The sequence below is a fragment of the Ruditapes philippinarum genome, unplaced genomic scaffold (assembly GCF_026571515.1).
Source record: "Ruditapes philippinarum isolate M1 unplaced genomic scaffold, ASM2657151v2 ctg940_1_1_1_1, whole genome shotgun sequence".
NCBI lineage: Eukaryota > Metazoa > Mollusca > Bivalvia > Venerida > Veneridae > Ruditapes > Ruditapes philippinarum.
Window position 1 is genome coordinate 189,693 of NW_026866687.1, and position 12,807 is coordinate 202,499.

The 12,807-nt window shown below is 34.5% G+C and overlaps 1 protein-coding gene across 1 annotated transcript in view; it reads left to right on the top strand.

Moving 5' to 3' along the window:
• Positions 1-12,807, top strand: part of LOC132733351 (uncharacterized) — a 176,372-nt gene that overhangs the window by 104,529 nt on the left and 59,036 nt on the right. The window lies entirely within an intron of this gene.

Here is a 12,807-nt window from a genome sequence, read left to right on the forward strand (position 1 = left end):
GATTGGCCTATACCCAAAAAAACACTACTGATGTTAGATCTTTCTTGGGAATATGCAGCTATTATCGGACATTTATTTTTTAGTTCTCAGATACAGCAAAACCATTACATCAACTTACAGAGAAAGGTAAAAGGTTCGTATGGAACAGGGACTGTGATCAAGCTTTCGCTACATTTAAAAAGAAGCTTGTCTATTCTCCAATTTAAAGTTATCCAGATTTTTCAAAACCATTTTTGTTAGATGTAGATGCAAGTGATATAGCAATCGGGGTAATTCTGTCACAAAAGACAGACAACACCGAAAGGGTCATAGCTTATGCTAGTAGAACTTAAACTAAGTCAGAGATACGATATTGTATGAATGAGTAGCACTTAGTCTAGTACATTTTCATAAATATTTTCTATCTTTAAACACTATCTTTATGGGAAAAGATTCACCGTAATAACTGTTCATGAATCAGTAAGATGACTGATGCAATTCAAGAACCATGAAGTTCAGGTAGCTCGATAGCTAGAAGAATTGTCTAAGTTTCAAACCCTCCGGGGAAATACAAATTGAAGGTTCAGTTTGTAAAGAGTTGTTTAAGGCAATAAATTCAAAAGTCCTGTTGATTTTTGTAGTATTCTATTTTCATGCCGAACCTCATTTTTATACTAAATCCAATATAAATTATTGCATCATTTTTTTTTGTAAAATTCAGAGTTATCGAGTGAAATTACTTATTTTAGTATTTTAATTTATTGCTTAAATTTCTTGGTATCATTTCAAGCATTTTGACATATTTTTCATAAAATTCGGTCAAGTAATAAAAAAGTTAGATTTTTGTGATAAAGTGCAAATTTATTTATGTTCTATAAATGTGATATTACGGGCCTGTATATTTTGTTATACATGCGTTCTGGAATGCAAGAAACTCGTGAAAGTTATATTTCACGCTTTCCACTCAGGGTAACTATGCCTATATAATGAACGAACTTTAAAATATTCTTTTGGGACTCGCATATAGATGTTTAAAGACGCAAAAGGTCATTATGACAGATATATTTATTCTTGTTGTGCAATTTTTTTAAGCTTGCGCAAGCTTCTACTCGGAAGATTCACCCTCAATTTTGAATCACGCATGTTTTCAACATAGCGACGATACGTAGCGACCCTATATCCGTAGTCTTGGATATACACTCTGTAGACAGTACAGAATCGATCTTTCTGCTTTGGATGGGTCACATCTGGAGATTGTGACGTAGCGACCCCACATCCACAGTCTTGGATCTACACTCTGTAGACAGAACAGTATCGATCTCTCTGCTTTGGAAGGGTCACATCTCGAGCATCATTGAATATTTGTTTTGAGTAACGACACCGGTGCTATTCGACAGGACATTAGAAATGTGACACGGAACTTTTATTTATTTTTTTCTTTTCATTCATTTCATACCATTCACTTTCACTATAAATATACATTTATTTTGTAAATAAATGTTAAATAGTTTGTACTGACTTGTGCTTTGTTTTGTGTGGTAGTTGTGATTAGCCTGTGTTCCATCGTAGTCCATATTATGGCGATTTCGGTGACCTCTACGTGATAGAGCACAGGTAGATCTCAGCTGTTGTACGAAACAGGCAACACTCATTTTCTGCAGCTTAATTTGTAAGAACACTAGAATATTTTAACCTTAAACTTAAGTTAAATTGGTACATCTTTATGGATAATCAAAGTTAATAGTTAATTAAGTTTTACTTAAAGTAATTGTTGTATATTAATTTTTAGTGTTAAAATTTTATTTTATTTGATTTATTCAGGAACGGACAGACACGTGTGTGCACTTCAGCCATTTAGTCTAGAGGTTAAAAACAGCATCACACAGACCTGACATTTGAGATTCTGGGTGAGTTCGTTATTTATTATTTTCTTTGTTAGGTGTCACTTTATGATGAGACCACCAATATTGTAGCCTGAAAGTGACTTTTCGGTTCATTACCGGAAGTTGTTTATACACGCTCTCTGCAATTTGCCTACCTTGACGTTTTTAAAGATTATACACATAGTGTCTGTTGACTAGTTGAACATTTATTTTATTTGGGGTGTTTTTAAAGCATTATTTTTGCTTTGTACTTTTATGTTTGGGTATAATTTATAAAAAAATACTTAGTCATGTATCTTTGATTATTTTTGTACTATGTGTAAGGGATAAGCGACGTTTGTATTGTGAAGCAAATTTATCTTGAATCAGGGGTTGAATTACTGGCCATTGTTTTACTGTACACTTAAAAGTTGATCGTCATACTTCCTTAGTGAGATACAAGTTAATGTAACTTAGTATTTATAGTAGTGAGGTACGTGCTTCACTGTTTAGTTATAGTACCGTGTATTGTAAAGGTACTTTGTAATTATAGTGTATACACACAGTGATTGCAGTGTTATACTGAAGTGGCGTGTTTATAGTGCTTAGTGTTTGCGCTTAGTGATTATAGTGTAACCCTTATATGATAATTTAGTTCTACCTCACGTAAGTGTAAACTAGTATTTTAGGGCGTTGTTGTTGTTATGATAATATAGTGTTACAGTATAAAACATAGACACAATTCGCAGTTGAAGATGACTAGTGTTCGCGAGTTGATGAAGATAGGTCAAGTGTTAGGGTATACCGAATAGGCGTTGAGACAATTTGTTAAAGACGAGCAAGTTCGGGAACGTGTTGAGAGACATAGTAGGTTAGAAGCTGAGAAGGAGAAGTTAGGATAAGAAGCAAGTAGGTTAGAAGCTGAGAAGGAGAAGTTAAGAATTAGAAGCAAATAGGTTAGAAGCTGAGAAGAAGAAGTTAGAATTAGAAGCAAGGTTAAACAGGGAGAGGTTAGATAATGTGTTTAAGATTTCTTGAGAGCGGTTGGAAGTAAAGATGGGTATGGAAATGGGGAGTTATATTATGTTCGGCAGTTAGAAAGAGAGAACCAGGAAGTAGAAAGTAAAATGTTAGAGACTGAACAGAAGATGATGTTAGAGAAAGACAATTTAGGTAAGATAAGTGTAGGCAGGGTTAAGGTTAAGATGAAAAGGTTTTGATGAAAAGATCAATTCTATGGATGCGTAGCTTAATGTATACGAAACTTATGCAAATGCACAAAATTGGGAGTCTCAAATGTGGGCTCTACACTTACAATTTATGTTAAAAGGTACAGCTAAAGAAGTTTTTGATAGGCTTCCATTAGAACACTAGAAGATATGGTTCAGTATGATAAATTGAAGGATACTTTGTTACGGTAGTTTGAGTTGACTGATGATGGGTATAAGAAAAAGTTTAGGACTGAAAACCCCCGTGAGAATGAGACATTTGTTATGTTTCTAGCGAGAATTAATAGATACTTAGAAGGTGGGCTTAGACTGAGTAAGGTTGAGAAATCTTATGAAAAGTTGTTAGACTTTATATTACGAGACCAGTTTCTAGGCATATGCAAGAGAGAACTGTATCAAAATTTAAGTAGTAAGAAGTTAGTTTCAGCTCGTGATGTAGCGGAAGATGCAGATTTGTTTGCTAAGACTAGGGGAGGTCCGAAGTATGTAGTAAATCATGGAAATAAGGATAGAGTTAGGTCTTATGTAACACCTAGTTCTACAAATAGAAATCAGGTTAATAGAAATATGCATAGGTGTAATGATATACCGGCAGGTAATGGTAGAGGATTATAGATACATGATGATTACAAATGTACATATTGTGGTCGTTTAGGACATACAGCATTTTATGTAGAAGAAGTCGTCTAAAGCTCACGCAGCTGTAGATTTAGAGCAGAATGAAGAGGACAGAGATAGAAGGAAAATTGAAAGCAGTAATCAGAGTAATAGAGGTCGTGGAGGTTACAGTTGTAGAAGTAGAGGTAGGGGTAGAAATAGAGATACATGTAAGAATTTGTTGTCTAGGTCAGATAGTGGTAGTAGTCTGATAGAATTAGGAGACATTGAAGAGCTAGGTACAGTAACTATAAACTCGTGTCCGACAACTACTGGTTGTAATGGTAAAGCTATAGTTGCAATGAGAGATACTTGATGTACATGTGTAATAGTCCGCAGGTTTTTAGGTAAATCTCGGAGGTGTCAGTACATTGATGGTATTCAGCAGAAGTTAGATATGGCCTTGGTAAACATTGATTGTCCGTAATACTAAGTACTGTAGAAGCCTTATGGGTAGATAATCCTACAAGTGATGTTATTATCGGAAACGTAGAGGGTGCTGTAGAACCAAAATTTGGTAGTTTAGCTTCAGCGGTGGAAACTAGATCGCAAAGTAAAGTTAAAGCTCAGAAAAAGCTTAAGTTTACTTCACATGTTATGAATGAGGGTAGTCGGTTTCTGTCCATAAGACAGCTAACAACTACAACGTACCACCCTATGTGCAATTGTTTAGTTGAGATATTTAACGGTAGCTTGAAACAGATGTTAAAAAGAATATGTAGTGAAAGACCAAACAAAAGATTGGGAAAAGTGTTTAAATGCTTTGTTGTTTGCTTATAGAGAGGTTCCACAGGAGAGTTTAGGATTTTATCCTTTTGAGTTGTTACATGGTCGAACTATAAGAGGTCCGATTACAGAATTAAAAGAGTTATGGTCTGGTAAGACAGAGAATGATGAAGTTAAAACTACTTATCAGTATGTCAATGATTTACAGGGCAGATTAGAAAATGCTTGTAAGTTAGCACAGCAGGAGTTGAAGAAGAGTACTGTTAGGTATAGAAAGTACTATAATAGGAAAGCAAAAGACAGAAATTTTAAGAAGGGTAGTAAAGAATTGGTTCTTATACCTACAAAACGCAACAAGTTGTTGTTACAGTGGAAAGGTCCGTTTGTAGTTTTCGAGGTTGTAAATAAGTTAGACTATCGGATAGATATAAGGAACAATAAGTTCAATACTTTTCATGCAAATATGCTAAAGCAGTTTGTTGTGAGAACCAATTAACCAAACAGAGGTGCATTAGCAAATGTAAGTGCTGCTATTGTTGAAGAAGAGAATGGATATGATAGATTAAAGACAGATGATGATAATTTAGAAACTAGTGGTAGAGATGATAGTGACATTATGTTATGTTCGTTGAAGAAAGGTTCAGAAACCTATAAAGATATAGAGGTCAATCCTGATTTACAAACAGATTGTAAGACTCAGATTGAAACCTTGTTAAATACATTCTCAGATGTTTTAACAGATTTACCCGGTGATACTCATTTAATTCAGCATGACATTAAGTTGACCACTTCAGAACCGGTAAGGACAAAAGGGTCCTATTCCTTTTCATTCATAACAGATTATTAAGGATGAAGGTGATAAGATGCTAGAGTTGTCGAACCTTATGCTCCGTTTTCTAGTCCAATTGTCCTTATTAGGAGATAGATGGAAGCATCAGGTTTTGTATAGGTTTTCGGCAGTTGAGAAAATGTAGGAGCTGATTATTTAAGAAGAGTTAAATGTTTCAACCGGAGGTAGTTTAGTTAAAACAAAGTTTGTTTTTTAGCAGTAGTGTGGTGTAATATAAAAGATGGTTATTTATATGGTGTAAAGTGCTGTTTAACATGTCAGTTTCATTAAATTATTTTCACTTTGTGATATTTAAAGAAAATGTATCAAAAATCTTATTTAAAGGGGGGCGTATTGTTACAAAGTAAACCATTTTGTAAATGCTCAGAAGTGCTTTCAGTACTTTGATTTTTGTAGGATTCTATTTTCATGTCGAACCTCAGTTTTATACGAAATCCAATGTAAATTATTGCATCATTTTTGTGTTATTTTTTTTTTGTGTGTAAAATTCAGAGTTACCGAGTGAAATTACTTATTTCAGTATTTATATTGATTGCTTATTTTTCTTGGTATCATTTTAGGCATTTTGACATATTTTTCATAAAATTCGGTCAATTAATAAGTTAGATTTTTGTGATAAAGTGCAAATTTATTTATGTTCTATAAATGTGATATTACAGGCCTGTATATTTTGTTATACATGCGTTCTGGAATGCAAGAAAATCGTGAAAGTTATATTTCACGCTTTCCACTCAGGGTAACTATGCCTATATAATGAACGAACTTTAAATCTTCTTTGGGGACTCGCATAAAGATGTTTAAAGACGCGCAAGGCCATTATGACAGACAGATTTATTCTTCTTGTGTAAAATTTTTAAGCTCGCGCAAGGTAAATTTTACTTTTCTTGTTGTTTTATTTAGTAAATTCGTTATTTCAGAAGATCGTTATTCAGTTTATTTTTTTATTAAAAATTCGTTTTATAGAAATTTATTTTGCATTTTGACAGTAATTATTCGTTCTCTAATTGTTCGTCTTCTGTAGTTTTAGGACTCTGGTGTTTCATTCATTACTGTTTATTATCATTGATAGTTGTTGTTATGTATGAAAGGCCGTTAACGCATTGAGTGCACTTACTTTATCATGCATATGTTTCATTTATATTTACTAAAATAAGTTGTCATGCTCTTGTTAAATACAGTAAAGTAATTTTAAAATTAAGTCTGCAGATGTTCTTATTTTATATTATTCTTATTTCTTTAAGTAATTTTCATATAACATCATCATCATTATTTTTTTTTGTACGAAATAATGGATTCGATTCAAGGAAGGATTTCGTCGATATTTAGGTGGTATCCGGTCTGGCTTCATGTTTTATACACTTAACTAAACTTATAAGTACCCCAGTTATAGTTTTCAGCATAAATTATGATATGATTAACGCAAATATTTAAAACTTATGCTGTGTAAAGTTTAATCATATTTTTAACATTTCATAACAAAAAATTAATTTATAAACAACTCAAACTTAACAAAAAAGATCATAAACCGAGATCACTACCAGTACACAAATTCGCACCAGAGTCTTATGATATCAATATCGCGTATGTCCACCGTTTGTGTTAATTACTGCTAAGCACCGTGATCGCATTGACATAATGAAATTTCTAAAATAAGCCACTGGGATATTAGCCCATTCTTGCATTAGTCGGTTAGTGTAGTTCTCTTTGGTTGGTGGGTGCATTCGGGCCTCTGTAGACACGCCGGCCAAGTTCATCCCATATGTTCTCAATCGGGTTGAGATCGGGCGACTTTGACGGCCAGGGCAGTACGTTGACATTCTGCTGTTGCAAGAGTGCCCGTGTTGTGCTCGTTGCCCCGTCTTGCATTAGTGTCATGCCCCTGTTCTGTTGAATAATGGGAATGGCAACGGGGCGAAGAATTTCGTTCTGGTAACGAGCTGCATTTAAGTTCCCTTGAATTGCAACAAGTGGTGTTTTCACGTGGAGTGAAATTCCAGCCTATTACGGAGCCGCCGCCTAACTGATCTCTTTCTACGACGCACGCATCAGCATAACGCTCACCACGTCGGCGGTACACACGGTACTCCCATCATTTCCCTGAACATTGAAACGGGACTCATCGGTAAACAAGACTTGTGCCCAGTCCGCACGTGTGAATCTCAGATGAGTCCTCGCCAAGCGGACACGTGCACGACGGTGGTGTCCACGCAGTACAATTCCCCGATACGGCCGTCTGGCACGAATACCAACGGATCTGAGGCGCGATCGGACTGTGTTGCTGCTGATTGGCCGTCTGTGGGTCCCAAATGTCGCCCTTGCTGTTTCTACTGCTGTGCGCTTCCGCTGGCGGAGGTGCGATAAAACCATAAACCGGTCTTGTCTGCGTGTTGTCACTCTACCACGTGGTCTCCTCGGAAGATTGGCGACACTTCCGGTACGTCTGTACTTTGAGGCCAGTCTAGTAATAGACTTCTTTGTAACACGCATTCTTCGGGCAACCTAGAAAAAAAACAAAGGATTACAAGGTTCATAATACTGATATGCAACGGGCTTGTCGTAGAATGCATGCACTGAAATGCAATAAAACGAACAATTGGTATTGAACCACATACCTGCTCATGAGACGCTCCGGCTTCTAAAAGTCCAATAGCGATTGCACGTTCTTGCAACGACATACGAGCCATGTTTTGTGTTTTTATGTTAGGAACATCTACACTCTATCGATACATGTTTATATTGGTCATTATGGTCAGGTGCACGAAGTGCACGTGCTCGTTTTCGATTTTCAATCACCACTCTCAAAGTATGGTTTTGCATGGTTAATTTTGCATAAATTCATTTTGAGCAGACGACAAATTGGGGCATTACATATAATCATTATCTAATGTGCATATTTTTAAAATAACACGTGTTTAATGCAAGTTTGTTTTTGGGGTACTTATAAGTTCCGTTAAGTGTATCTTACAACGTGCTACGATATATAATCAACGTTGAATTTGTTACACCAGTGTGTATGGCGTTCCATAAGTGACATTATATTTTTTTAGAAGCTTTGTTTATAGGAATCCGACAAAGGGACACACTTTTACCCTTATATTTGTGTACCATGGATATTTACCATGTTTTATATTTTGTAGCTTCTACTCGGAGGATTCACCCTCAATTTTGAATCACGCATGTGTTCAACATAGCGACGATAGTGGAGATTGTGACGTAGCGAATTTATTTTGAATTTAGAAACATCCGCAAATGTGTTCATACGGCGGTTATCATGGAACCTTCAATGTGACACAGTAGTGTCATTCCATGAAAGACAGCGTATGGTCCTCAAGTAAAAGTATGTGTGTGCCCTGAGGGCGGAAATAAATAAAATGGAATTTCGTAAGGGGATCTGAGGTTATGAAGCCTGCACATCACAGACAAGACGTCCAAAGACAAACTTAAAAAGCAGGCAACATATCCTAAGGGTGATTATACAGTATTCAAGTAGGAATACTGGAGCCACCGAAGTTGAAAAAGAAACTAAAAATACCAATACCAATACCAAAGCCATATTAGGCAAAAACTTCCTTACTGTGTTAGTAACGCAGTAGATAAAGTAGATAAATAAGGTGATACATACTGCAAAATCAGTCCCTCATCGCATAAAACATCTTAATTATTCCCTGAACTTAAGCTTCATTCTCATTTACATTTTTTGAAATATTTTTGCTCACCTGAAGGCATGCATCTTTATCGTATGTTAAAAAGTTTCATTGTAAAAATAATAACCCCTTTGTAATATGTCTTTCAACGCTGAATTAAAAAAAACAATCATTCATCTCATCCGATACTGACTTATATGTAAACAATGTAAGTTCTTTAGAATTTTGAAGTGTCATACTTCAAAATTTCAAATCATAAATTGAAAGTTTGACTAGTATTTGTATATGTAATATAATCATTTTAACAACCTTATGTTTCCTTATGTTTTATCATTACATTGTTTAACATTTAAACAACAACGTTTAAAGGTTAATAACGAGCATATATTAACAATATTTGATCAATAACAAAGTTTAGTTATTTGTAGCGTGTTTTAATATTTAAGTATCCATACATAGTAATTTTATACGTTTAGATTATTCAGTTAAAATATTTGATTAATTAGTTGTTATTGGTAGTTTTGATAATTAGGAGTCCTTATATGGAACACCATAGTATTTCCGTAGTTTTTAATTAGCTTTTGTACGTTTAAATATAAACTATTAGTTTTACGCAAACATAAAGATAAGGTTTATTGATCTTAGTTCAATCGATTTTTATACATAACTTAATCAGTGAATACGGTTTATATGTTGTGCTTTAAAGTCGGTTTAATGTTTCGTTCGTTTTATCGATAAACTTAAGTTTCTTATACAAAGCTGATTTAAATTTATGAAGTGTTTTCGGTACGAAAAGTCGCATTTAAAGTTAGAATTTGAAAAAAAAAAAATATTCAAAATGACCATAACAGATTACACAAAGCATTCTTAGCATTGAATATCCATGTCAAGAAAGTAATAAAGTTTTGTTAAAACGTGTTTCATAGTTTTCCTTCAATTCATCAATTCAGTCGTCTTGATCGGTATATTAAAAATGCTACTTTTGAACTGATTAATAACAACATGCATAACTCGAAGACACCGTTTCAAGTTTCAAATTAAAACGTTCAAAAGTGTAAATGTAAATTGAAATAGATCATCATTCTGGAAAAAAAAGAACCAGTATTGATAATGGCGTATAGATAACACGTATGCGAAGATCAAAATGTGAAAAAACGCATGCAGGTTTCCTGTGTGATTAAATAACGGGTTGACCAAATCACGTCTGAACATCCGGTTGAGTCTCATTCAATCATTGGTAAAGGCAATATATCTGATAATAAAACACGAACCTTCTTACAATCCCACAAATGCCTGTTGCATTTTCTTGATATGCTTTATTTACCAAGAGTCGTCGGCATTTCTAAAAATAGACTAGTGACGTGTGATGACGTCACAGGAACAAGCATGAAAATTACATGAAAATGATTTACTTTTTGTGTACTGTGATGATCTTTTATAAGGTATAAAACTCGCCGTAGCGTAATAGTCCGACACAGTCAACAGTTTGCTCTCGCATTTTTTTTTGCTCTCTTTTGTTTTTTGCTTTATGTATGTAACATCCGAAAAAACAACATTTCCTGTTCCGGTGGCATATGAAATAGATTATGTTGGTGCGCCACAAAACCAAACAAACTATTTTCTCGTACGAAGCTTGAAGCCAGGTTTGTAGGCCCCGTTCCCCGGGACTCATGTCCCCTTCCCTTGTGTCCTTTGACTTTATGGGCCTTTTATTCAATCATTTATTTGTTTTCTTATAATTCCTTATCAGTTACTAATTATATATTCTTATGTATGATTTTAGTGGTTAGCCTGCCCATGTTCTGCCTTGTGCCCTGTCCCGTTTTTGTTTGGGTCCTCCTGGGCTCCTTGCCACTGGCTCTTGTTAATGGGTCTGATAGGGGTTGCGTTCATTGAACGCCGCCTTTCCTTGTTGATCTTATTTATCATATTCTAGGCAGCGTTGAATGAACGCCATTACGTGACTAATATTTAAGTCAATATTACAAGTAAATAATTATATTATAATAATATAACTCACCTTTTAACATGGTGTTGAAACACAATCGATTTAGGTATATGTTATGAGTAACTACAATTTTACAATCCTTGAAATATCAAATTACACAAAATGTTTAAATTGAATACAAATTATTCATACTTTAACGAAGAAGAAATATAAAATGCAAAAGTTGTTCCCTTATCTCGATTTGACCTGCGTAGATAGTATACAATTCACCAATAAATAACCTATTGCATTCAATACATTTTTGACGAGATAAGCGGTGAGATCATTTCTCGATGTTAAATTTAACTTTGGAACTTAACTATTATTGAGTAATCAACGCCTAGTCTACATCAATGCCCTTAGGCAGCACACCACACTAATTGAAGCCACAGCTTCGAATGGCCAGGGAGGATTTCATGGATATAGTGACTATTGTGGATTTAAATGACTGGTTGTCTAAGTGCATTTTCAGCATGAAATTTGTTTTTGTGACATGTAAAATGATAATTGGCAAATTCGTTATGGTTAGCAATCACATGCTGTTAATTATAGATGTCAAGGCCGCCATTGTTTGTAAACATTGCTTTTAAACAGCATGCTCGGTGAAAACAAGTAATTTTACAGGGGGTACAAACTTTCAGCAATAGCAAAAAATCTACAAGGCCAAGCACCTATTTCTTTGTGATATTCTGCATATATAGGGAGTTGCTAAAGCAGTGAGTTTCTGTAGCCCGTATATTTGCCGGTATTTTTTGCCGGAGGGACGAAATATGTTGTTTTGGGTCTCGGACCACTGTAGATGTTTGGCTTTTACGGAATAAATTGGATTTTTTAACTGCCTGACTGTTTCGCATGGGATGATTTTATTATAAATTTGCAATGCTATGACATATATATTCTTAACAAAATGTGTTTTCTTTTTTCAGGTTGTGCAGTTTGGGATCAGATTTATCAGACATATTGCTTATAGGACATTGACCGCAGAAACTTGATTTTTAGTGTGGAGTGCTACCTTAGGCCTTTAACTTCATGCTGGCTATCTCAGGTACATTATAAGTTAAAGTGTTTACTATAACAGCGTAAACTCTTAGGAGACTGAAGATAAAGTTTAATATTTTCAATAAGTAAGACCAGTAAGAATTAAATAAAATTTAACATCTAGAAATTTGTATTATTACAGGAAAGTCAAAGACCCGCAGGTCAGGCTTTTATTTTTATGTTTTAATCAGTATCTGGAGTCATTAAAATTTAGAGAGAAAAAAACAGTACGCAGGAGTTTTGGTTTTCATTTGGGATATATTTAAGTTTTGCAACACTAACAAGAAACTTCAACTTCAATATTGTATTACTAATGTGCGACTCTAGATCAGTCTACCCACCCCTGGTGATGTGTTGGTTTGTTTAACAGACTTTCCCTTTATCAGACCTTGCCTCCTTTCATGATTATAATATTATTTGAGCTTAACATTCTTAATAATTTTATTTCACATCATTAATATTATGACTTGAATGTAAATACATGTATGTTAAAACTTGTAGCATGAGAACAACATTTTCTCCTTGAATTACAATCAGAATTTGTAGATATATACATTAAGGTACATGTAGTAATATATTGTAATCTTCGTTGTAAAAAGAAAGGGAATTATTGTATGAATTTATTACAATAATAATAAGGTTTGTACACATTATTTGGACAAAGCAATTTGTCATGCACTCAGGATAACGGTATGTTGCTTTTAGTATATACAGAACCGTACGTGAAGTACGGAATTTAGTTATCTTCCTTTCTGGAAAACACCGTGGAGAAAAAAGGCAAATTCATTTGCAGAGAAGCATTTCTTTTTTAATTACTATTTTCTTCACTTATTAA